This window comes from Taudactylus pleione, unplaced genomic scaffold, assembly GCF_031769625.1.
Source record: "Taudactylus pleione unplaced genomic scaffold, aTauple2 ptg000519l, whole genome shotgun sequence".
NCBI lineage: Eukaryota > Metazoa > Chordata > Amphibia > Anura > Myobatrachidae > Taudactylus > Taudactylus pleione.
In genome coordinates, this window is record NW_028284921.1 from 4,218,400 (window position 1) to 4,246,261 (window position 27,862).

The window sequence follows — 27,862 nt, forward strand, 5'->3', positions numbered from 1 at the left end:
AACACACATGATACACTCACCCATTCCGTGAAATACAGAATGAAATTAAGGACCAGCACTCACTGTTGTGATGAAGAAAATAGAGTAAATTTAATCCTGTATAGAAATGTATAATGTCCGCATATAATGTATATATATATGGTAACCGGTCGACATTAAGAAGGCCATCAGTCAGAATGTTGACTGTCATTTGATCAACAACCAATATGTTGACATGCATTTAGGTAAAATTCAGTATAGTAAGGAGATCAAGGGCTGCACTAATAGGACATTGGATAACAGGGTAAGTGCAAGTCTGCTGCTAAAGGAATACATTGAGTACCTGTCGATATTCTGGTGTAGACATACTGAATGTCAATCTTCAGAATGTAGGTAAGTCATATCACACCTATATATATGTGTGTGTGTGTCATGTGGGAAGGGGCATGTGCTTGTTTTGGGCGCCAGGGCTTGTTGGACCTCTTTACGTCCAATGGGTCAGAGGCCAGGGATGAGGATGTTCCATCTGTACTGGACCCCACAATTTCTGACAGCAGCCCTGGTCACATGCTAGGTGCAGTCACATTGCTAGAAGTTTCCACATTCAGACTTATGTGCATCTTAGAATCAGGCCCAAATATGTGTAATATAAAAATGAAATATACTGAAATTGAAATAGTAAAAGGCATGCTTTTTATTTCAACACTATAAAGATTTCAACCAAATAAGTATATCTACTGTATCTCTTTTGGTTTTGCAGAAAACCCATAAGACAGCTCTGAAAAAGTGGCCTCAGGTTCAACCAACCCCTTGAGTGAGCGCCATACCTAGAAGTTGTGGGTAATGAGATTTTGAAGACACAGGTAACCTGCTTACAAGTAGATTATGCATTTGTGTGCCAATACTAGCTATGCTGGAGTTGCACTTCCTTTCTGAGTTGTTTAGTGGCTGTATGGCAGCAGAATTTGTAATGTTTATAATATAATTGCTCCAGACCTATTGCACTGCAGTGTAAAGCACTAGTTAATTGGTTTCCTAAGCATTGCAAATGCTTTAACTGGTGCACAATATGGTTAATTAGGTTAGTTTGGCTATCCATAGTTTTTTTGTTTCTCTTTGATTTGTGTAATGGAGTGTGCCACTCGGGGATCTCTGGGTCTAGGTTGCAGCGGGGGATGCTGGACTTCAACAACTTCTTCAGGCACATTTTCATGTACTGGAATAGACATCACATCATCATATCTCCCAACATAGATTACATCCTTTCTTCTCATTCTCCAGTAATATAACCAGGACAAAAAAAATAGACTTGACTAATCACAGACCTTGTAGCAAACTCATAGAAATAAGTGTCTGCAACTTATCAAGTCTCTTGGCCCCTCTACCTTAGCTCTCACAACTTTCAAGGTTAAATAAGAAGTGCACAGTCTATACAGTTTGTGTTGTTAAATGGCCTGTGCTTCAGTTGTGAAATCTGATATTGATATTATATCATACATTGATATAATTTGCTTTGTATAGGTACATGATCCTGGTGCACACAATGTTGGTGGTCAGCATCATGGCGCCTGCAGGTAAGTAATCTAACCTTTCCCCAAACTCTACCCCTAACCCACTTTTCCCTGCAGCCTAACCCTAACCCTCCCCTCCTACAGCCTAACTTTTGGATCCCTGTGTACATAACGAGCATTGGTGCTACATCCATAGTTGAAGCAGGAAGAGTGCACGCTGTAAAAAACAATAATACCACCAATTAAAATTATGCCACACAGTAGTGTCCCTTAGTCACATTAAACCACACATTAGTGCTCCTTCATCACCTTACACCTAACAGTAGTGTCCCTTATTCATGTTAGGTCACACAGCAGTGCCCCTTATTCACATTACATCACACAGTAGTGGCCCTTATTCAAGTTATGTCACACAGTAGTGCCTCTTATTCACATTGTGCCACACACTAGAGCCCATTCATATTATGCCTCACAGAGCCCATTCATGTTATGCCACATGGTAGTACTCCTTATACACATTATGCCACAATGTAATAGTGCCCCTTATTCAAATGCCACACAGTAATGCCCATTATACATTATGTCACACAGTAAATACCCTTACACATGTCACACAGTGTAATGCCCCTTATAATACATTATGCCACACAGTAATGCCCTTTACACATTATACCACACAGTAATGCCATTTACAAATTATGCCATGCAGTAGTAGTGCCCCTTATAACCCTTATAACACTTTTGCCACACAATAGTGCCCCTTAAAACATTATGCCACACACTAATGCCCCTTACACATAATGCCACATAGGAATACCCTTTACAAATGATGCCATGCAGTAGTAGTGCCCCTTATAGTACATTATGCCTCACAATAGTGCCCTTTACAACATTATGCCACACATTAATGTCCCTTATAACATTATGTCACACAGTAATGCCCCTGCCCCATACACAATATGCTTACCCCACACCTCACCTCCCCCTGTGTCCTAGCAGCAGGTGTGGATTTGGTGCTGGGCTGTCAGCGGCTAGAGGCAAGGCAGAGGGTGTCCAGCTTGGGAGGGCAGGCTGGTCTTTAGCTGGGAGAATGCTTTATTCAGCACCCACATATGGGCCACGTTTCTCAACTGGTACTGCTTGCTCTTCGTGGAGGAGAAGGCAGGCTGCTGCTGCCCCAGGTGTTGCTGGCTGCCCCACCTACTATGGCTGCCACTGGTCTCCACATGACCATGTCTGCCAATGCTCAAGCCTGATGCCGCCTACACCAGGAGAGCTGTAAGATCAACAACTGGATGGTGTCCTCGGCTCCTCGTGTCAGTGTTTTAACCAGTATGTAGCTGCACAATGTGACATCATGATGTCACAATGCAGCTAAGTCTTACAGAAACTCCACCTGCTAAGCAGAGCACCAGGAGGCATATCTACTCAGCTTAACTGCAGGCTGACCCTTCATATTTATACCACTCATTTTATCCATCTATCTGGGATTTTCTTGTGGTATGGTGAAATCAAGATAAAACCAGAATCATGATATGCTTCAAAATGACTACCAGGGGGTATTCCCTATGTTCTGTACATTACAGTATGGATATGTCACTTCCACCAAAGGAATATCCTTTTTCATTTTATTGAGACCCTGGCCAGTGACAAAGACTAATAACCAAATTATCCTTCAATCCATTGTTACATAAAATTCCAATTAGTTCAAGACTCTGATAATAGCTTCCACTTCTTTGAACTTCCATAAAACTAGGTAAACCTCTCGTTGACAAAAACATTATCTACAGTACTGTCTTGCCACCAATGTAGATTAAAGTAAAGCCTATTCTGATTTGAGTTCCTAATCTCAATACCTACTAGTATATGCAAATTCAACCTGTTTCAGGATACACAATGACTCAGTCTTAAAACACGTTTATACAGCCATATGCACACATATAAAAAAACTAACTTAATTAATTATCTGGTCATTTAACTTATACAATGAAAACTATTTCATTTAATCTTTACTATATATATATATATATATATATATATATATATATATATATATAAACTGTGGTTAAAATGATTTAATCATTAAAAATATTTTAATTAAAAGAATTTCCCTTTAATATTACCCAGTAAATAGTGTTTTCTAAACAATTACCTATATGGTAACACTTTGAATCAGCCAATAGAGAACCTCCCATGTAAAGCCCACCATTTCATGAATTCCTCAGCAGTTCAGAAGTGGTTTGGCCAATCCGAAGGCTGTCACGGACCGCGCCCACATGTTTCAAATCACTTTAGACTAAAGATGTGTGGTTCAGTTTCCACACCCGAACTTGGGGGTTATTAGTTGAACCGAGCCAGGGCTCGAGTCTTCCTGCCATGTTTGAATCTCAAAAAGAGGCAAAATATAATTTTCCTGGCGTTGGATCTTGCGTGTTTTGGATAGCACTATGTCCTTTTCTCATGATTAGGTGCCATTTCACACTGAAGACCGGAGAGAGAGGGTGTGGGTTTAGGATCACTTAAAAAAAATGATTAGGAGCACTTTTAAGGCAGGGACACTGTGCATTCTGACTGCCAGTCTCCCATATGTATTCCCTATGTAGATGCCACCCTTATACTAGGAGTGCTGTGAGGTAGTTTGTTGTGTGTTCAGGCACTGTTAAAAAAATGTAATATAAAACTTGTGGGTTCAAAAATATAATGTAATTATTTGAGTGACACCCAGCTTATACTAGGGACTCTGTGAGGCAGTTTGTTGTGTGTTCATGCACTAATTAAATTTTTTTATATAAAACTTGTGTGTTAAAAAATATAATGTCATTATTATGATGCCACCTGGCTTATACTAGGGGTGTTGTGATGCAGTTGTTGGGTGTTCAGGCACAGTTATAAAATTGTACAATAAAACTTGTGTTAAAAAATATAAAAAATATAACATCATTAGGGTGCCACCAGGCTTATACTAGGGGCACTGGGAGTGCTATGGATCAGTCGATAGAAGAGCATTAAGAGCAACTCAGTACTAGTGCTGCAGGTGCTACCAGCAGTCATGATAGTAATTCAACATCTACTAAAGGTGGTACAGGTGAAATAAAATTTAAGGAATTTCACCTCAAATCTAAACAATATTTCATAATGTTAATGAAAACATAACTTCTAATAATAAAGGGTAAATTTACCGCTGTAAAACATAACATTTCCAATATTTCCACCTCTACTGGGATTTAATCTGGTACACTAAGCATCAATAGAATAGTAGAGAATTATTTTAATGACAATGTACAAAATAGCATATCACACAGACATTTTGATTACTGGGATAAAAAAAAAGCAATTTGGAGTCCCTTGGACAAACTAGCTTTGGTGTATTAAAGCTGCCAACCCTCCGTGTACTCAGAAAAAAGTGTTTAGCACAGACACACACATTGTGAGCAATCGGCATAAGAGTCTACTTCCTCAAAATTTGGAAAAATGAATGTTCATTAAAATAAACTACAAATTCTATGAGGAAGACCTTTGCTGCCAAATGCAACAAAATACAGAGACTTCTGTAACAGTGGATTCCAGTGGGGATGAGCTAATATTGTGTAATGATAATGTTAACACTGATGAGACTGAGGAGGATGAGAATGATAATGACATCTTCCCAGTGTAGAGATGATTAACAATGCTAGCCACCTTGAGTCAAATAGCAGCTTGTTTTTTGGAGGCCCAAACAAACCAAGCACCTCAGTCACAAAAGCGGCTGTCCCTGTTGCTCAACTGCTTGGTATGTTAAACTATGCATGTCCTTTCTAATATACAACATAAAAGTGGGTGGGAGGAAGAGGTGTAACTAGGTAAGTGCTGCCAATGTCAAATTTAAAAATATGGGTCCCCTTAAATTGTAATTTAAAATTCTGGTTGTAATTTAAAATTCTGGTTGAATTCTCATAGCCTATTGTCTGGACTTTCCTCATAGCTCAATGGGTGGTGGAGTGGTCTACCTGGGTGAAAGACCGACAGTAGTGTTTAGTGGCGTTCCTGCTGGTGAGGCTCTGTAGGTTGTGCAGTGGTCTCACTTGGTGAGAGACTGACAGGTGGTTCCCATTGGGATTGTGGTAGGTGGTGCCGGGGTTTAAGTGTATGGAGCAGAGAGAGAGGCTGCTGACCAGGTCTCCGTATTCAGTATGCCAGTATGTGTGGCTGCAGTCAGTGAAGCCAGCTGCTGTGAAGACACACCGCTGATATGTGGTGTGCGGCATGCCTTAGGACTACAATTGATGATTGGTGGGAGGAAGGGGTGCTGCTGAGGCATTGGTGGGTCTGCCCCTGTGCAAGAGAAATAGTGTAGGGCTACCTGGCAGCTCTACCCACTGGGAATTATGCAGCCAAGTCTGACCGCACCTGAATCTAAGACCCCTCTCTGGTGCCCTTTTTGTGTTGGTGCACAGGGCACGTGTCCTGCTTTCCCCACCCTTACACCACTGGTGGGAAGGCTCAAAGACAATTCCATCGTGCACCACTTTTCATTATGGGCTTTGCACAAAAGTACTTGTTTGGCATATATTACAGTATTTTACTGAGGCTTTGGTGTTCTGTAGCTTGCACAACCATCTCTTTTTTTATCGAGCTCTGAATAGTTATAGTTTGTTGTGTGTATTTAATTTTACTGTAACAAAACAGCTTGTAAACTTTTATGGTTAAAAAACTGAGCATTTTTCCTAACCTGAAAAAAAGTGGTAAAAAACAAACAGCTAGACTGCTATGTACTATCACAGGTTTGGGTACGGGATGCCGGCACTTGGGATCCCGGGGGTCAAATTCTCGTCGCCGGCATCTGAACATGGTTAGGATGCTGACACCTGTCGGTAGATATCCTAACACTTCCCCTACCCCTAACCCTCCCTCCCCGCACCCCGAACCTAACCTCCACCCTAGTGCCTAACCCTAACCATCCCTGCCTAGTGCCTAACCTAACCCTCCCCCCTAGTGTCTAACCCTAACCCGCCCCCTAGTGCCTAACCCTAACCCCTAACCCTCCCGGTAGAGATGCCGGTGCCTGTATTCTGACAGGTGTCAGTATTCCAGTGCTGGTATTCTAAACACCGACATCCCATGTGCCGGGATTGTGACTATATCCCCTATCACACATCTAATACTATTCAGCCTGCACCAGTAATGGCAGCCAAGAAGCATTGGGGACCGATCGTTTGAGTTTAGGATGAACTTGAGAACAGAAAAAGGTTAGAGATTTTCACTGTATTTTTACTCAGTTCTCTCCCTTCTCCCCAAAAAATAAAGGAAAGAGGAAAAGGACAAAACACACAGAAAAATAGAAAAACCTAACAAGAATAAATTGAGGATAATGATTCCTTTTCATGGGTGTCTTCTCCTGTCATGTTGCTAGTGACAATCATAGAGTGGGCAGTCTGGCAAGTTTATATTATTTAATAAATAAAGTTAGCTGATTATATTAACCACCAATAGTCATGCAGCTAGTATAAACTAAAAACCATACATACTAAAATGGTAAAATGGCATTTATCAACTGTTAAACAAGTTACATTAATTAACATCTGTTACAACAAATAACATACAGTAAGTATAACAAAATACAAACATATACAGTGTAGCTTTATAAGAAAGAGGACTCAATATATCTGATGCCAGGTACACAGTTGAGCGACACCTTGGACAGCGCATGATTGCCGGTACACACTACAGCGATGTAATGTAGGAAGGACAGAATGATTACTCGTTCCATCCTTCATTTATATGCATGGCTGACTGGACGATATGGCATGTGACCGCGGAAGCGCAAAAGTCGGACATACACACTAAGTGATATGCCCAATTTGTTATTTCGATTTGGCTAAATCGGCCAAATCGGACCGACATAACTTCAGTGTGTACCCAGCCTTAGTCATCACTGCAGTTTGTGACTGTTGGAGTGGATAGTTATTACTAGATAGATTGAAGCATCCAATTTGAGTGATCCTTGATTAAATTTACAAATGGATATTCATAAAATTGCCTCTCCTGCCAACTGATTACTTCCTCCCACTTCTGCCTCCAAGATTTTGCCCGTGCTGATCCCTATTGTACCTCTGGAACTCTCTCCCTCTTCCTATCAGACTCTCCACCTCTCTACAAATCTTCAAAATGGGCTCTCACTACTTCATCAAAGCCTTCCAGCTCTCATCCTAACCTGCTGATACTTGCTCCTTCTTCCTCCCTGTCTACCCCATCAGGGTCACACCTGTTTGTCTACCTCACCCCTTTAAAATGTAAGCTTTCATGAGCAGGGCCCTCTACCCTCTTGTGCTACTCCTTATACTGTCATCTACTCCTCTCTCGGGCACCTAACACCTGGTTGCTTACACCCTATTGCTTATTTGAGTGTTATGATCACTAATGCAGCAATGTATATAAACCTTGTCCTTATCCTGCATTGTATTGTACTGTAAGTCCTTTGTTGCTTGTTCACTTATTTGTCTATGTACTTTGTAAGGCGCTGCGGAACACTTGTGGTACCATATAAATAAAGGATAATAATAATAATAATAATAATAATGATAATAATATCAATAATATCTCCTATATCTGCTGTGGTTCCTCCATGGTACATTCAGAGGATACTTAATATTTGCAGATCTTCCCCCACAAACTGTTACTTTCAGTAATATCCTGCAAATTTTACTTGATAAGTAGGCACCTAAGTTGCTTGAATGGTGGCACCTAGGGTCACATTTGTGTCCTTGAGTGTACACATTGGTGCCCTTTCTAGAATATATGCACAAAATAGAGTCTTGGCTTGAATAGTACCTTTGCAGTGTATATATAATATATCAGGTTTTTTTTCTAAAAACTATTTTTTTTCAAAAATTTTCCCAAAATGGTGATTTTTTTAATTAGCACATTGTGTAATGAATAGATTTTTGTTAAAAACATTATATTGAATAAGGTTTAAATAGGTCTTATTTACATAATTTGCTAATACATTTTTTTTACAATTATGGGGACATTTTTTCAAGAAATATTAGCCAGTTAAGTGGTTAAGAAGACTATTATTTAGAGCCTGGGGTTAAGATACTGGAATGAATACTGATAAGCTTCTGTTCTATTACAAAATAAAAGAAAAAATTTCAGATCTATTCGGTATAACAAAGATTGAAAATAATGCAAGACTCTAAATTGCTTTAAGGCTGATTTGAACTAGTTTGCCTATTATTTTGGGACTATTTTCCTATGGGGTAAGAACAGACTTGAAAAGATCAATTCTTATATTATGGAAAATAATACAGTGCATTCTACTTGCCATTTTGTCTCTTGTTCTATTTTGGTTTGTTAACTTTAAATTGATTTTTGTGCTGGATTATCTCATTATTTTCAGTTGATAAAAGTAGGAATTTAAGAATGTTGTTTACCAATAAAAGTAAAGTTTCAATAGGTTTTGCAATTGCTTGAAGATAAAGGTGCACATATCTAACAAAATTATACTGGTCAGAGGCATAGGGGTATTTACAATGGGTGCTGGGTGTTCTGTGCACATGGGCCCCTGGGTCCCTGGGTCCAGGGAGGCCCCGAACTGCACACCTTGCACCCAGATTATATTTACCTTGTGCTATCAAGCGGATCCCTCTTCCACCTTGTTGCCATCTTCCCAGTGACACCATCAGGAAGATGGGAAGATGGCGCTGTGTAGTGAAAGCAAAGACTCCGCCTCTGCTCTCTTCTATGCGTGTGCCATCTTCCCCAATATCACTCATATAAGATGGTGCCACGGAGGAGGAGGGACACGATTGCAGGCACAAGGTAATTTGTGGGGCTGGGGGGGGCTCTCAGCTCAGAGAAGGGAGCCCACTGTACACAGGCCCTCTCTGGCATTAATACACCCCTAGCTAGAGTTTAGTACAGATTAGAGCTTCATAGCATTTCATACAGCTGCAATATCCCGGCCATACAGTACTATCTTTGATCTAGGATTTTTGCTTCAACATGTCAAGAAATTTCAATAAGTACATTCTGAAGTTCACAAAATTTAGGGGATCATGTATCAAACCTTCCAAACAGTGGAGAAGTCATATAGTGGAGCAGTTGTCCATAGCAACCAATCAGCTTCTACCTATCATTTTATAGAATGTACTTGATAAACGCTAGCTAGAAACTGATTGGCTGCTATTGACAACTACTCTGCTTGTCCTCTTCTCTACTCTTTAGCAGGTTTGGTACATTTCCCCCTTAGATTCCAATAATACAACTGGGATGACTATGGTGTCAAATGCTGTAGTGTGGTTGCAGTATAATAAGAGTGAAGTTTGCACAGAACAGATATCGTAGGTGATATTTGGACAAAACAAAAATGACAATGGGAATTACACCAGCAACAATTAAAGCCAAATTCCGCCATAGATATATGAACAATTCAGATCCAAAATGTGGAATAAGGTGCATATCCTGCAGGGGAGTATTGAAAATTCATTCACCTTTTATATTGGCCATTTACTGTAGAAACTTTGAGACTTACTTAGAAAGATAAATAGATTGATAGATCAATAGATATCAGGTAGACAGATACAGTGCCATACAGTAACTAGACATTTTAGCACCCTGGGCAAGTGTGAACACTGGAGTCCCCCTCATCACAACTCCAGATGAGTTATGGCCTAAACTACTCTGTTGGTCTCTATAAATGCCAGAAAGCCCACCAATCATGTGCCGCTCTCTCTTACCTGTTCTTGCTGCTTTGACTTCTCCTGGGATTGGATAAGAATATATCTTGCTGATTTGATTACCTGCTGCTGGTGTCTTAAATTTAATTGCTGCTTTGTCGGGATCCAGTAACATTGGGGGTCCTGCATTGAAAGAGAAGTTTTAGTCCCCTCCTGGAAAACAACGCAATGAGGGCTCTATTCTCCTGACCAGACTGACTTGAAATCACTAGCACCTACTTTTGTGCCTCATTCACCAGTACCAAATCTACACTAATTCAAAACCTAATATGTTTTAAATGTATGTGCTCTCAGTAAAATAAGCCACATTATGCCCCGCAGTATACAATATGCTGACCAGTGCCAGCTCAATATACAAAATGCCATACAGTGACCCCCAGTACATAAAATGCCATGCAGTGCTCCTTCTAGGACACAATACAGTGCTCCCCTGTAAACAATATGTGACAGAGTATCCCCATGGGTCTCTATAAGAGCTATCTATAAGGGGTAATGCTGTGCCACTCTCTCCTACCTAAAATAGAAAGATGAGATTATATAATAAGAGTAAGTAACTGTGTGTAGAATCACTTGCACGCATGGGTAGATGCACTTGCACACGTGGGTAGATGCACTTGCACTCATGGGTAGATGCACTTGCACACGTGGGTAGATGCACTTGCACAAATGGGTAGATGCACTTTTACTCATGGGTAGATGCACTTGCACACGTGGGTAGATGCACTTGCACAAATGGGAACATGCACTTGTACTCATGGGTAGATGCACTTGCACACGTGGGTAGATGCACTTGCACTCATGGGAAGATGCACTTGAACTCATGGGTAGATGCACTTGCACGCATGGGAAGAAGCACTTGCACGCATGGGTAGATGCACTTGCATGAATTGGTAGATGCACTTGCACAAATGGGAACATGCACTTGTACTCATGGGTAGATGCACTTGCACACGTGGGTAGATGCACTTGCACTCATGGGTAGATGCACTTGCACTCATTGGTAGATGCACTTGCACTCATGGGAAGATGCACTTGAACTCATGGGTAGATGCACTTGCACGCATGGGAAGAAGCACTTGCACGCATGGGTAGATGCACTTGCATGAATTGGTAGATGCACTTGCACTCATGGGTAGATGCACTTGCACTCATGGGTAGATGCACTTGCACGAATGAGAAGATGCACTTGCACTAATGGGACGATGCACTTGCACTAATGGATAGATGCATTTGCACGCATGGGTAAACACATTTTCACAAACTACTTTACAATACTGAAAATGATTTTAACCAATTTAGACACATTGTAGTACAACTCTATGCATAAGAACAGTGAACATAACAGCAGCAACTATGTGTATATACCATAAGTGTATACTTCTGTTATCATACAGTTGGGTGCTCTGTTCTTGCTTTTATTTGTCTGTTTCACCTTGAGCTGAAAAATGTTTTTTTGTAAGTGAAGTGTAACATTAAAACAGAGGTGCGTGCTCAGCAAACCTGCACTTGGCACCTTTGGGTCTCATCAGTTTGTAATCATTTGCTGAATTTGCATTGTCTGTTGGCAAGCTGCAGCGTTTAGACTCTTACATAATTAGTAAAAGTAAAAGCACTATAGCTATATCTGGGTGTTAAACTGTTAAACCTGATAGATAGATAGATAGATAGATAGATAGATAGATAGATAGATAGATAGATAGATAGAATGTGGTTTAAGAGGTTTAAAGGGGGCAATATATTCTTGGTATTATATGTTATATTAAATTGAAAGATAGTAATGGATCTTATCCAGTTATTTGGTATATTTCTTCATTACATTTTTCTGTATCAAAAGCCCATACAATTAATGAAAATATTATTGACACCCTTAAACAATTAAAAACTTTTTATGACCACAATTTATTAAAATAGTACTTTTCAAAAGCATAAAATCATATACAATTTGGCAATTTGTCATACAACATTTCACTTTCACAGATCGCCGGGGAAATGGCGCGCCGCCATTTTCTGGAGATTTCCTCACAGCGCATGCATAAAACGATGGAAAAATGGCCACGGCGGCCATTTTCCAGCATTTTAGCAGCGCTGGGAGACCCGACGCAGGACCTTGGAGAGGTAAGTTTTACATAAAATGGGTGCAGGGTGTGTGGTGCCGGCCCCCCTGGACCTGGGGGGCACACCCTGCACACATTATAGATATGCCCTTGCATAAAGCACACCTTTCACAAGCCTTATTGTGTACACAGATGTGTTAAAATAAAGGCTTTGGATGGCACATTAAAACTCAGGCAAAATTTAATTCAGGCAAATTCACCATAGCAACAGTCTCTGTGGAACAAAGCTCTTCCTCTATGGAGTAGGCAGTGTCATAATATAAATTAGTGTCATAACATAATATAACTTAGAATATAAGGAATATAGCTCCCTTTAAACCTCTTAAACCACATCAATTTAATTCCTACTAACGGGGCCTTTTAAGTGGAGCAGCTTTGTTCATACCACTAATCTTGGCGCAGGATAAAGGTATTTTTACTTTATAGATTTGTATTTTTACTTTATATATTTGCTGTGACTACCCTTTGGCTTCAAAACCACATCAATTCTTCTAGGTACACTTGCACAAAGTCAGGGATTTTGTAACTTTATAGTCAGGTGTATGATTAACCAATCATACCAAACAGGTGATAATGATCATCATTTTCATATGTAGGTTGAAACACAGTCATTAACTGAAATAGAAACAGCTTTGTAGGAGGCTTAAAACTGGGTGAGGAACATCCATATTCTGCTACAAAGGTGAGGTTGGGGAAGAAAGTTTCATGTCACAGGTCATACACCATGGCAAGACTGAGCACAGAAACAAGACACAAGGTAGTTATACTGCATCAGCAAGGTCTCTCCCAGGCAAAGATTTCAAAGCAGACTTGGGTTTCAAGATGTGCTGTACAAACTCTTTTGAAGAAGCACAAAGACACGGGCAATGTTGAGGAGCGTAGACGCAATTGTTGGCCAAAGAAACAGTGCATCAGATGAAAGACACATCATACTTACTTCCCTTCTAAATCGGCAGATGTCCAGCAGTGCCATCATCTCAGAACTGCAGAAACCAGTGGAACACAGGTACACCCATCTACTGTTCGGAGACGTCTGGGCAAAAGTGGTCTTTATGGAAGAACTGTGGCAAAAAGCCATATCTTCCATGTGGGAATAAGGTTAAGTGACTCAACTATGCACAAAAACATAGGAATTGGGAGAAAAATGGCAGCAAGTGCTCTGGGCTGATGAGTCAAAATAATATTTGGCAGTAATAGAAGGCAGTTTGTTAGCCGAAAGGCTGGAGAGCAGTACAATAATGAATAACTGCAGGCAACAGTGAAGCATGCTGGAGGTTCCTTGCAAGTTTGGGGCTGCATTTCGCAAATGGAGTTTGGGATTTGGTCAGGATTAATGGTGTCCTCAGTGCTGAGAAATACACGCAGGAACTTATCCATCATGCAATACCATTAGGGAGGCATCTGATTGGCTCCAAATTTATTCTGCAGCAGGACATATAACCAATGACATTAAGAACTATCATCAAGGTAAAGAAGAACAAGGAGTCCTGGAAGTGATGATATGACCCACACAGAGCCTTGATCTCAACATCATCAAGTCTGTTTGGGAGTACATAAAAAAACAGAAGGATTTGAGCAAGCCTACTGTACATTCACAGAAGATTTGTGGTTAGTTCTCAAAGATGTTTGGAACAACCTCCCTGCCAAGTTCTTTCAAAAACTGTGTGCAAGTGTACTTAGATTTAGATTTCTCTTCTGTTCATTCACTTTGCATTTTGTTAATTGATAAAAATAAACTATTAACACTTCGATTTTAGCAAGCATTCTAAATGTGCAGCATTTTTTCCACATCTGCCTAAAACTTTTGCACAACACTAGCTGGCAAGTCTTTGCAGTTTTCTGTGTTTCTTACAAATCCTGTAGCGCCTCCTCTTTCTGTGGCTATTTATACATATATATATATATTATATATATATATATATATATATATATAGAGAGAGAGAGAGAGAGAGAGAGAGAGAGAGAGAGCAAGGCTGCCATCTTGCCATCTCCTGGGGTAAATGGTTGTAGTAGTACACAAGTCCAGTGCCTTGGTACAAGTAAGTGCAGAATAAAAAAAACAAAAACAGGAAAGGTAAATCCTGGCTTGTCTGGTTCTAATTAAACAAAATGATTTCCTCTCTCAGAGTGTAGGGACCTAACATACCTCTCACAAAACAAGTCTTTAGCACAGCACTTACATTCAGTAATCCAAGTGTCTCTCAACAGGCCCCTGACCTGTTCACAAAGCAGTGAGAGTCTGATTACAGAGACTGACAGACCCTTTATCAGCCTCTCACAGGTGGTATATCAATCAAGGCTGTTAATCAGTTTCTGTCAGAAGCTAAAACGTGGGGTATATATATTTTCCCTTGACATCCTTTACAGTGTTTTTGTCATATAACCCCACTCAAATTTCTATCTGTGGGGCAGAACACCTTCAGTACCTAAGCACAAAAATTCGACAAAGCATCTGCGTTGGCCAGTTGGCTTCCTGGCCTATGCTCTGAAATCTTAAAATTTTGCAATACCAAGGACCATCTAGGTATTCTTCCATTGGTCTCTTTATACACAACCATCCTCTTCAATGGAGAATGATCTGTAATCAATCAAAACTTTCACCGCAAAAGGTAGTTCCTTAGTCTTTCTAATACCCACTTCATTGCCAATGCTTCTTTTGCAACAGTGGCATAATTTTTCTCATGTATATTCAATTTCCTACTTAGATAAATAAGAGGAGGACCTTTACTATGTTTGCTTTTAGACAACACAGCACCTCTTCCTAAATCTGATGCATCTGTCTACATGACAAATTAATTTTTAAAATCAGGTGTCTTCAAAACTGGTTAGGTACACAAGACTACCTTCAATGCCTGAAAAACCTTTTCTGTCTTAAGATGCCATTTAACCATAACTGACTGTTTACCCTTGTTAAGGTCAATCAAAGAGACAGCAATGGTGGCAAAAGTTTTAATAAATATTCTATAATACCCTGTGATCCCTAAGACAGCTCTCACCAGCTTCTCATTTAGGGGTCACGGCCAATTTTGTATTACCTCAACTTTATTAAGTTGGGGCTTTATCAAACCTCTGCCTATGGTATATCCAAGATATTTCACCTCTTCCATCCCTAAGCAACACTTTTTTAGATTGGCTGTCAATTCTGCCTCATGGATGCATTCCAATACTGCTTGTACCCTAGGTAAGTGAGACTGCCAATCAGGACTATAGATGACTACAATCTTCGAGATAAGTAGCAACATACTGTCTAGGAGGCTTTAGAATTTTATCCATCATCCTCTGAAAGGTGTCAGTTGCCCCATATAACTCAAATGGCAAAATCTTATATTGGAACAGCCTCTCCAGTGAAGAAAAATCTGTCTTTTCTTTTGCCTTGCCTGGCAATGGAACTTACCATTACCCTTTTATTAAGTCTAGAGTGGGTAAGTACAGTGCTGTTTCCAGCCTTCCAATAAGTAGGCATTGGGTATACATGAAACTTGGACAAACAATTCAATTTATGGAAATCATTGCAGAAGCGTAAGCTCCTGCCAGGTTTCTAAATGAGTACAATGGGACTTGACCAATCAAGCATAATCACAATACAATTGCTGCACATGTACAGTGCAGCATTTGCACATGCGCAATGGCTAACAATAGCTCGATCAATATCAGCATTGTGGAAATCTCAGAATCAGGCCCATAATTCACTGGAGATCTCGGTTGCAGGACTAGTGGCCATTGGGGTATACTCAACAGTTCATTGGCCGCCACATATCTCTCCACCATTTCCACAAGCTGGACTTCTGTTTTAGGGTCCCATGGTTCATCCACTTGCTTTTCCGCTTTCATTATCTGTGGCTCATCCACTTTCATGATCTGCGGCCCTATTAAAGTCTCTGGTTGTAGCCACTTCTTGGTGAGATGGATGAGGTCATGCATATGAGAGTGGGCAGGCTTATCCATTTGGTATCCCCAGTGATGAACTTGATGTGCTTGAACAGACATTGTGACACCCAAACGAGTCATAACCTCAGTTCTTAGTTTATTATAGTCTTTGACATCAATAAGGCCTAAGTCAAAATATGCCTTTTGTGGTTCCTCTGACAGGAAGGGTGCCCATTGACTATTAGGTCAACTTTATCTCTCCAGTGTTATTTCCAAAGTTGTTAGATAGGCTTCAACATTATCACTCTTTATAATGTTTTACAAAAAATTGAGTACCCTGTATGGAACTGTAGCTAGTTGCAACATCCATGGAATCATTTACAGACAGTGCTGCCAGGCATTGCACCACTTTCAAGGCTCTGAAGTCTTGGCTTTGCTGTCTCTGGGTTTCTTCAGCATCCAATTGTTGTTGCCTCTAGACCTCCTCAATGGCTAATTGTTGTACCCTAGTAGCTTCCTGCTGAGCCACTGTAGCCCTGTAGCAGTGCCATGACTATGTCTTCCATGGTATCTCGTAGTGCAGGTGGGAAGCAGATCCTGACTCCCCTAAGCATCTGGGGATGACACTACCAGGAGTTTCCCAACATAACAGTCTTTTCCAAACAGCAAAAAAATGTGTGTGCTGTTTAAAAATTGTTAGTCTGGTGAGCTGTATCACACTCTGCTCATCTCAAGTTCCGCTCCATTACAACCAGTTTATCACAGTGAGTATGGCTGTACATTACATATTTTATAATAAACCATTTCACTAGTTAAGCAACTAGGCTGTCTGTAGTGATAAGGCATTCCACTGGTGTATACATAACTGTGTCATAGCACTACACCTGTACACACATTTTTCCAAGACAAAGAATATATGTGAGGGGGGAAGGGACTGAAAGAGGTTAGGTGTGATGACTGTAGCAGGGATGAGTGGTGGTGCAAGATAGAACATAGCAGATAGCAGAGGAGGAGTCAGTGGGAGAGAAGAATGAAGTACAGATGGACATTGGCAATGGGAACAGGGGCAGGAGAAGACATAGATTATAAATATATGGTAAAGTATAGAGGATATAGGGCCTGATTGAGACTTTACAATATCACACAGCATTCGTCTTTGTACACAGCTGCTGTATGATAATATGTTAATGCCCCAGAAGGCATCTTGTATAAATAGATGCCTCCTGCTGGCTTCTGTGAGGATGCAGCCATTGGATCACTTGCGTGTACCTTGGGCATGTGAGTAAGCCTCATGATACTTAGTATGGCCATGTATTTCATGCTGCTGGGGCCAGTTAAGCTGCGTCGGAAGATTTAGACACTGGTTTTGGTATACTGGTATATGGTTTTGGTATACTCAGTAAATGGGCCAATGCCCACAATTTCTGGGACACTGGCCTTCGCCATTCCTTCCCTTACCCTAAATGGGCACATCATATCAATCATGCTGCAGCTTAACTATAAATTCTGCACATGTGCAGATAATAAACCATTGGGTTTGTGTACAACTTTGAATCAGGCCCACAGTTAAGCTGGGCATCCACTATACAGTATTCTCTGTCAGATATCTGTCCAATCTGGCTGGTTGGAATGAAAACCTGGTAATGTATGGGAGCAAATGACAATTGATCATATCGTTTTAAATACTGTAAAAAGGATAAAAAAATTGTTCAAATTGGTTACATTTGTGTGTTTTAACCAAGTTGTCTGAAAGACCATTTTGGTCTGTTTTCCAGTGTTTGTGAGCAAATGGACAATTGTCATTTCCTCCTATACATTACCAGGTTATCATTCCAACAGCCAGATTGGACAGATACAGTCAGGTGCATAAATATTGGGACATGGACAGAATTTTCATATTTTGGCCTCTATTCACCACCACAATTACTTTGAAATGTAACAAACAAGATGTGCTTGAAGTGCAGACTTTCAGATTTAATTTGAGGGTAATTTCATCCAAATCAGGTGAACGGTGTAGGAATCACAATGGTTTCTATATGTACCTCCTTTTTAAGGGGCCAAAAGTAATGGGACTATCAACTCAAAAGCTATTTCATGGACAGGTGTGTGCTATTCCCTCATTATTTCATTATCAATTAAGCAGGTAAAAGGTCTGGAGTTGATTCTAGGTGTGACATTTGCATTTGGAATCAGTTGCTGTCAACTCTCAATATGAGATCCAAAGAGCTGTCACTATCAGTGAAGCAAGCCATCATTAGGCTGGAAAATTAAAACAAACCCATCAGAGAGATAGCAAAAACATTAGGTGTGGCCAAATCAACTGCTTGGAACATTCTTAAAAAGAAAGAACGCACCGGAGAGCTCAGCAACACCAAAAGACCAGGAAGACCACGTGGTGGATGACAGAAGAATTATTTCCCTGGTGAAGAAAAACCCCTTCACAACAGTTGGCCAAATCAAGAACACTCTCCAGGAGGTAGATGTATATGTGTCAAAGTCAACAATCAAGAGAAGACTTCACAAGAGTGAATATAGAGGGTTCACCACAAGATGTAAACCATTGGTGAGCCACAAAAACAGGAAGACCAGATTAGAGTTTGCCAAATAACATCTAAAAAAGCCATTACAGTTCTAGAACAACATCCTATGGACAGATGAGACAAAGATCAACTTGTACCAGAGTGAGGGGAAGAGAAGAGTATGGAGAAAGAAAGGAACTGCTCATGATCCAAAACATACCACCTCATCAGTGAAGCATGGTGGGGGTAGTGTCAAGGCGTGGGCATGTATGGCTGCCAATGGAACTGGTTCCCCTGTATTTAGTGATGATGTGACTGCTGACAAAAGCAGCAGAATTAATTCTGAAGTGTTTCGGGCAATATTATATGCTCATATTCAGTCAAATGCTTCAGAACTCATGGGACGGCGCTTCACAGTGCAGATGGACAACGACCTGAAGCATACTGCAAAAGCAACCAAAGTTTTTTAAGGCTAAAAAGTGGAATGTTATGCAATGGCCAAGTCAATCCCCTGACCTTAATCCGATTGAGCATGCATTTCACTTGATGAAGACAAAACTGAAGGGAAAATGCCCCAAGAACAAGCAGGAACTGAAGACATTTGCAGTAGAGGCCTGGCAGAGCATCACCAGGGATGAAACACAGCGTCTGGTGATGTCTTTGCGTTCCAGACTTCAGGCTGTAATTGCCTGCAAAGGATTTGCAACAAAGTATTAAATAGTGAAAGTTAGATTTAGGATTGTTTAGTTTGTCCCATTACTTTTGGCCCCTTAAAAAGTGGGAGGCACATATAGGAACCGTTGTAATTCCTACACCGTTCACCTGATTTGGATGTAATTACCCTCAAATTAAATATGAAAGTCTGCAGTTAAAGCACATCTTGTTTGTTTCATTTCAAAGCCATTGTGGTAGTGAATAGAGGCCAAAATATGAAAATTCTGTCAATGTCCCAATATTTATGCACCTGACTGTATCTGACAGATAATTGTATAGAGGATGCCCAGCTTTAGAGAGACAGGTTAAGTGCTGGAGGTGACAAAGGTATTTAAGAATTGGAGGGAAGCTGCATTGAAGGGAAGCAGCACACACAATCTAAACATATCAACAATGTGTAATGCTAACTGCATAAAAGGTTATAGTAGACAACAATCAGGTACTAATAGTCACAATACTAAAAAATATTATAAATCAATCTTTTCCCAGCAGCAGCCAATATGGGTATACTCAGCCCCAACAATGCAACACAGGAAGAAGAAAAAAAAGGCAGCGCTAAGAAAAAGAGTTCACATTTAATATTAATCATAAAACCTATAGATAAATAATATATCCATACAGTATAATAGTCTTAATAACATCGGCTGGTCGTTAATAACAGTTGTGTTAATCACCATTATTATCTTCACCACATATTCATAAGTCACCCATTGTTTTAATCTTACATTATGCTACTTAACTCACTTAACTACTAACTAGAAATAACCACACGGACACGTATGTGGAATTAAAAGAGGACACAGCCAAAATTATTGATCAATTTGTAATTAGAAAGATGGTGGCAGTAAAAAAGCAGTGCTCCAAGCCACAGCCCAGCAAATATATTTGACTGAATAATAAGAGGCGGATCCCCGCCCGGTGTAAATTGGTCTGAGGCAGAACCATTTTCCCTTAATTGGCACAGCATTGACCCCTCCCTAAGATGATGGCCCAGTCCCCCTTTAAAGGGAATGACCAACTGACCGCTATCAAAAGGCAAATGCTACCCAGGCACTCTTACGCTATAATAGGCTGACTAGAACCAATACTTCCCGTCAAAAGCTCGGCTCAAAGAGCCGAGCCCCGCCACCCGTAAGGAAATAATCGTACCCAAGGAAAACTGCAATGTTTCGAATAAAACACTCTAGACCTGCGCCCGTGTGGTGTACCTCATCGGGCCTATAAAAACTCTCTTGTAATGCAATCGAAGGTGCCCATATAACATGCCCGCTCATTAGTGACCGGACTAGGTATTACCACCAGCCTACCCTACTGCTGGCCATCTCTAGTAGACTATTTGCAGGTCCTAATAGCAAGTATAAATGCAATGCAACTCTGAATCTTATTATTACCTAATAATGCAGGGCCTGGATTACTAAAAGATGCTCATTAGCTCTATAGATACATGAATGTCCCACGAACCACACCCGACAGTTAGCATTTCTAATAACCTGCAAAAAGGGGTTAAACACGTCTGGATGTCTAATACAATTTATAGAAAACCACCTAGCCAAGGCAAGGAAAACAATAGTTGGGTGACCCATCTGAAGGTGAAAACAGCAAAACCTCTTTGAGGGCACAAGCTGAAAAGCCCTTCAAAATCCCTAGCGGCAGTAGGCATAGGGCCCCTGGGTTTCCCAACAAACTCACAAGAAGCACTGCTAACTATGCAACATATCGCAATGCAACTAATTCTTGCAGGCTGACGACTACCATTGACCTAAATGTTTTAAAACATCAATGGAAGCACCTTCGGCTGCCATGCAGACTGCCGTTCCAATCCTGAAAATGTGTGCCAAACTGATCTAGCGGCAAATCTAAAGCAACCAAACAGTTGGGAAAGACCCTTGTAAAGTAAACCTAGATAATGTTGTCTGTGTGGCGTGAAGGAGCCAGCGTATGCTGCGTGGGGGCCTTAACTATTAAATGTATGGCCAATCCAACTAGGGTTGGTAAAAATGTGTGCTGGAACTGGGATAGAGGTCCATCACCCTTTAGCAAGCTGGTCATTTAAGTAATCTATGAATACAACACATACTTACAGGTTATACTGAACACTTCATCCTCAATCAACCACCCGTTGATATCTAAATCATCTTATTTGATAACAAACCGCCAGTTAAAAAGATCCCTAGTAAGCTAACCAAATTGGCAGGTTAAAGTTGCGCCTCTTAATTAACCGATGCGATACCCAACCCTGTAACCCATCAGCTCTTTCACAATTGATAGCTCCATAGGTCTTCGCAAAATCACTTAGAATGGGGCACTCCACCCCTGACTGAAATAACAGGAAACTTTGTAAAAAAAGAAAATGCTAGCCTGAGCTGCTGACGTGGAACCACTGGAACGACTTTGCTCATGCCATTCACAACGATTCTAACAGGTTGTATGGAATGGCAAACCTCCCCCTGCACTCGTAACCAAGAAAACTTTGCTAAACATAAACAAAACCGTCAACTAACCAAAACAATCAACTAAATACTCAGCATAAACTTTGCTAAACCTTACAAACCGTCAACTAAATCCTCAGCGTACCTGGAGCCAATGACCTCGAAACAAACTACCTAAATTCTGACGCGACAGCCAGCCGATATCAATAGGACTAGGGTAAGCCATGTATCTCAGCAAAAAAAGTGGAGGCGGCCAGCCCCTAATCCCAAACCCTGGACAAACCGAGACAAGGACATCTGCAATACCATACTCCGTTCCCGTAACGTGACACGCCCTAAAGTCCATGCTCCTGCACAAACACACAAAGAGGTGAAATAACGCCTAAACATACACAAAGCCGTAAACATAGATAGCTTGAAATACCCTTAAAATATCCCTGCATAACATAATCCTGCTGGTGCTGAGTCTGGTATCTCAGCTTTCTGCTACAACCAGGATTGTAAAAAACTCCAAAAACAGCATACTGACAGTTAGATCTCACCGCATTCATGATTCCGACCAAACTCTCGCGCACAGTCAGGGCCGGATTAAGGACTGTGGGGGCCCCTGGGCAACAAACTTGTTGGGGCCACTATCAATAAAATTATACAAGAGATATACTGCTGATGTTTTAAAAAAAATAGAACATACTGAGTGTGTATACAGGTTGAGTCTCCCATATCCAAATATTCCGAAATACAGAATATTCCGAAATACGGAATATTTTCAGCATGACTGAGATAATGAAACCTTTGACTTTTGATGGTTTAATGTACATAAACTTTGTCTAAGGCACAAATTATTAAAAATATTGTATAAAATAACCTTCAGGCTGTGTGTATAAGGTGTATATGAAACATAAATGAATTTCATGTATGTACGCAAACTTTTTTTGATGCACAAAATTATAAAAAATATTGTCTAAAATGACCTGCAGGCTGTGTGTATAAGGTGTATATAACACATAAATGCATTCTGTGTGTATATTTGGGTCCCATTTCCAAGACATTTCATTATAATATGCAATTATTCCAAAATACGGAATATTCCGATATCCAAAATACCCCTGGTCCCAAGCATTTTGGATATGGGAGACTCAACCTGTATATGTATATATACATATATATATATATATATATATATATATATATATATTTATATATATATATATATATATATCTAGATCTAAACACACAGTAAACAGTATATATACTATATATATATATATATATATATATATACACACACACTAATAGCAGGACCCAGCGCTCTCTGCATCAAAATGAACATCACAGCAGTACTTTGCTATAAGTTTTATATATATATATATATATATATATCTGAGTGCCGCCTATATATATATAATTTTTACAAAAAAATGTTTTTAATATTTGCACTTAAAATTACAGTTTATTACATTTGCTTTTAAATGTAATAAACTGTGATTTTAAGTGCAAATATTATATATGTATATGTATATATATATATATAGATATATAGATATATAGATATAATACACACACACACACACTTGCCTGCATGCATATATATATACACACACACACACACACACAATTACTATATATATATATATATATATACATACACACACACACACAATTACCTACATATACACACACACACAATTACCTATATACACACACAATTACCTACATACACACACACACACACACACAATTACCTATACACACACAATTACCTACATACATACACACACACACAACTACCTATACACACGCACACACACAAATTACCTATATAAAAACACAATTACCTACATACATACACAGTCACACACACAATTACCTATACATACACAATTACCTACACACATACAATTACCTATACACACAATTTCCTACATACATACACAGTCACACACACAATTACCTATACATACACAATTACCTACACACACACAACTACCTATACACACACACAATTACCTATACACACACAGTTACCTACATACATACACAGTCACACACACATACAATTACCTATATACACACACCATTACCTACACACACACACACAATTACCTATGCACACACAATTACCTACATACATACACACACACAATTACCTATATACACACACAATTACCTACATACATACACAGTCACACACACACAATTACCTATATACACACACAATTACCTACACACACAAAATTACCTATACACACACAACTACCTATACACACAAACACACACACACACACAATTACCTATACACACACACAATTACCTACATACACACACACACACACACAATTACTTACTTGCACACAGGCTCTCTCCTCTTCTGCTCCACGGCCAGGTGTCGGAGTCTGCTCTGCCTCACGCTGTCACACACTGCAGGCTGCCTGGCTGCCGGGTTGCTGCTTGGGCTCTGGTCTGATCAGCCACAGTCTCCTAATCTCAGGAGACTGTGACTGTAATGAAGCTCCTCGGCGGCTGCTGAGAGAAAACAGCTGAGCTGCCGAGGAGTACTGCAGGGGAGACAGCAATATGCTGTACTCTGGTTTTCAGTAGATGTAGTGGCCGCAGGCAGGGGACAGTGTGTGGGGGCCCCCTATGTGTGGGGGCCCCAGGACGACCGCCCCTGTCGCCCTGCCTATAATCTGGCCCTGCGCACAGTCACCCTCTGATAACTTCCCGAAAAACTACAGAACTAGACGCATCCTTAAACAACTGCAGCCCATAATTGTCCACCTGAGCAGGTAGCCAATTCTAACTCAGTTGAAATCCCGAAACATTACCAACCAAACATGCAGATCTTCCCACAAGTCCTAGGACAAAACGAAAATGTTGAGTTTTGAATCATGGCTATGGAGCGATCCAAGCGACGACAATTTCCTGCTCGTGGGTATTACTCCTAAGTCAAATTCATGGCCTAGTAGCGATTGCAATTGCTTTAGTGACACTTCCCAATAATTCCCCAATTCACTAACTTTAACACAGGGCCATAGCTAGGGTAGTGCGGCCGATGCCATCGCACAGGGCACCGCAGGGCAGGGTGCACTGTTTGGGCCTATCAAATAGCTGTTTATTATCATTCTTGCTTGTAGCTTCCTCTTATTTCATCCCCAGCATCTCCTGGCCTCTCCTATCTCTTCCCTGGCCCTTCCCCATGAGCCATGGCCCTTTTTTGGGTGTATTATGTCCCTTTGAAAAATGAGGGGGCCCAAATGCTCTTTCTGGCACAGGGCACCAAAAAGTCTAGTTACAGCTCTGCTTTAACCAAAGCAATCTGCAAAGATAGCAAAGTGTGCATATCTGTCCCCAGAGAGGACAAACGTTTAACCCTAGACCTCAGTTTCTTCACGGGAAATGGTACACCTAGAATTGAATAAAAGACGCCTGTAAAGAAAATTAAATCCTTGCAAACTAAACCACAGAGTGGCTCCCTGTTACCAATCAAGCAACCAAAGAATTGGGCTGCCCCCCCCCCGTGATCTGTAAGTGCTTGCACGCACCATTTCAACAGCCGACAAAGGAAAAGTAAGCAGAACAACCAGTTGGAAAGGACTAATCTACGGAACAAGTTCCAGCTACTTAAATTCCCATACACAGAAAGATATCCACTTTATCCAAATGAGCTCACTCTCCAAAACTTCGCACCCTCTCCAATGCCTGGTCGAAGGATTGGTAAACTGCTGAATCTAACGCGTCGTTGACAGATCACTGTCCCGGGCAGGAAAGATGCTGGATAAATCTAAACTTGCCCCTCACTGTCTTAGGTACAAACCTCAAATGCGAGATACAAAAATCCCTTCCCAGGGAAAGACTATAAAGAGCCCTAATCTAACCTCCGCTTCCTATTTACTCATAACAACTTCCGGGTGAATGCGTATGGACTGAAGGTTCCGTTTGGACTACAACGTCTATATTGCTATTGCTGTGATGGACACAATCCTGGCTACGCCCCCTCTTTTCCTTAACCCCTGGTGGACTAGCAATATTCCAATCTAAACAGGGTGCTTATCTTTCCTCAAACTTATTCAAGTATTCGACTCTATTTAGTGGTCTACTGAACTGCCAAGCTGTAGTATTTTATAGTCATAGATCAGAGCTGTATGTCGCTGTCAGAGCAGCAGGTGATTTTATATATTGGTATATATATTGGTATATTAGTAAATTTGGCTTACGCAATCTTGTTATCCAGCCCTAGGAGTTAGTTGAACAATCTGATCCTTATGTCAAACTTAAAAAGGCAAACTGATATAAGGCAATCATACCATACTTGCCTACTTTCAGCTCCCTCCTTTCAGTAGGGAGCTGTCAGGCTTCCATGGCGGGGGGGCCTGTCGCATCTGATAGGGGGCGTGATGTGTCGATGATGCTCCACTGGGGGCAGAGCATGGTGTAGCATGATCACGTCATTGTGGCACCCCCCCACTTCACAATTAACTGCATTGTGAAGCAGGGGGCGGGGCCACAATAACGCGATTCAGATGGCCACTGGTAGACCTGCCTGCTTTTCTGGGGGGCCGGGAGCGGCACCCGATTTTCGGGAGACTACCGGCCGAATCGGGAGGGTAGGCAAGTATGAATCATACTCAGTAATCCATATACTCAAAGGATATTCCAGACCTAGTGGTATTTAACTGCTTCACACTCCTGGCCAGGTAATGTTTTTTATGTAGATTCCTAGAATCGGTGAACCAGCTGGTGTACAGTAATAGTCAGCAAAGTGTAGCCTTGCAAAGTGTATATAGAACTCATCCACAAGAGTTCGAAGAGAATGATTCACACCAACACTATAACATCACAAATTAGGTATGTGATATTCTCCAATAAAACTCTATTTTTGATGTTACAGTGATGATATGCTGTATACATAAAATATACTGTCCCTACAAATGAGTGACAATTAGCAGCCTGATATGTATTAAATGATAGAGATTTTACAATAATATTGTTACTGATATAACAGTAATATTGACTGATCTTTAGGTGCTTTTTTTTATTGATTTTATCCCATGTTTGCTTGATATCTAGTGCCTTCACATTGATAGCCCTTTATAAACTTGGATGTGGTAATAGTCTCCAAAACTTACTGTATACAGTTTCTGAAAAAGTGACTTAGATAGCAGAACAGTTTAACAAAATACATTAATGATTAATATTCTGCAGTGATAATGCAGCTTGCAAACACAGAGCAACTGTTTCTGGAGTATATCCAATAGCTTACTTTAGCTAAGTGTCTCTTAGCAATTCCCATAACAAAACTTTTTTCTAACATTTATTTGTAGATCTTTTGCTTTTTAATTAAATTGTTCAGCATGAATTCTATTCCTTTCTGACTTGTTATCTGGTTTAGTAGCACCCATGTGCTTTAAAGATGAGCCCATGCATTTGTAAATCTTTCTTTTCCCAAATAGCAGAACCACAAGGTTTCTTTGCTCGGGAACGTAAATGTAAAAGCGAAACAGCTCTGCAGTCATATTATGATGATCCAGGGCTCACAACTTGCAGTTTGAATGGAGACCGCTGTAGAAGAACATTGTAGAGGCTGTTTTCAATCTTTTGAATTGGTGACCTCAGCAGGGGTTACATCCAAATTCCAGGCTGTGATTGGTGGGACCTTTTCCACAACTGCAGTTGTTTGAGGCAATATTGGGGGGGACATACACTTTTATGTTATGTAAAGAAGACTCTACCTATTTAAGTAATGGCAAACTCTCAGACCCCTATCCTAATTGTGTACTAATCAGAAGTAAATCAATATCTGATGTGTGTTTAACATACTTGTACTGTCACAATAGCTTGGCTATGTCTGAGTTTTTCTTGCTTTGTGCTGTTCACTTTTGTGAATGGTAGTTATGCTGTGTAGCAGTGGTCGAAGTGGGGCGGTATACGGCGGTATGACATACCGCCACTTCCCGGCCCCACTTCATTTTAGCCACAGAAGGGAATGTACCAGCGCTAGGATCCAGAATGGGATCC

General features: G+C 40.5%; 1 pseudogene; it reads right to left on the reverse strand.

Annotated features, from left to right (window-relative positions):
- The window catches only part of LOC148501403 (uncharacterized), a 97,163-nt pseudogene extending 80,858 nt beyond the window's left edge, over positions 1-16,305 (reverse strand).
- Positions 16,306-27,862: the final 11,557 nt, after the last annotated feature.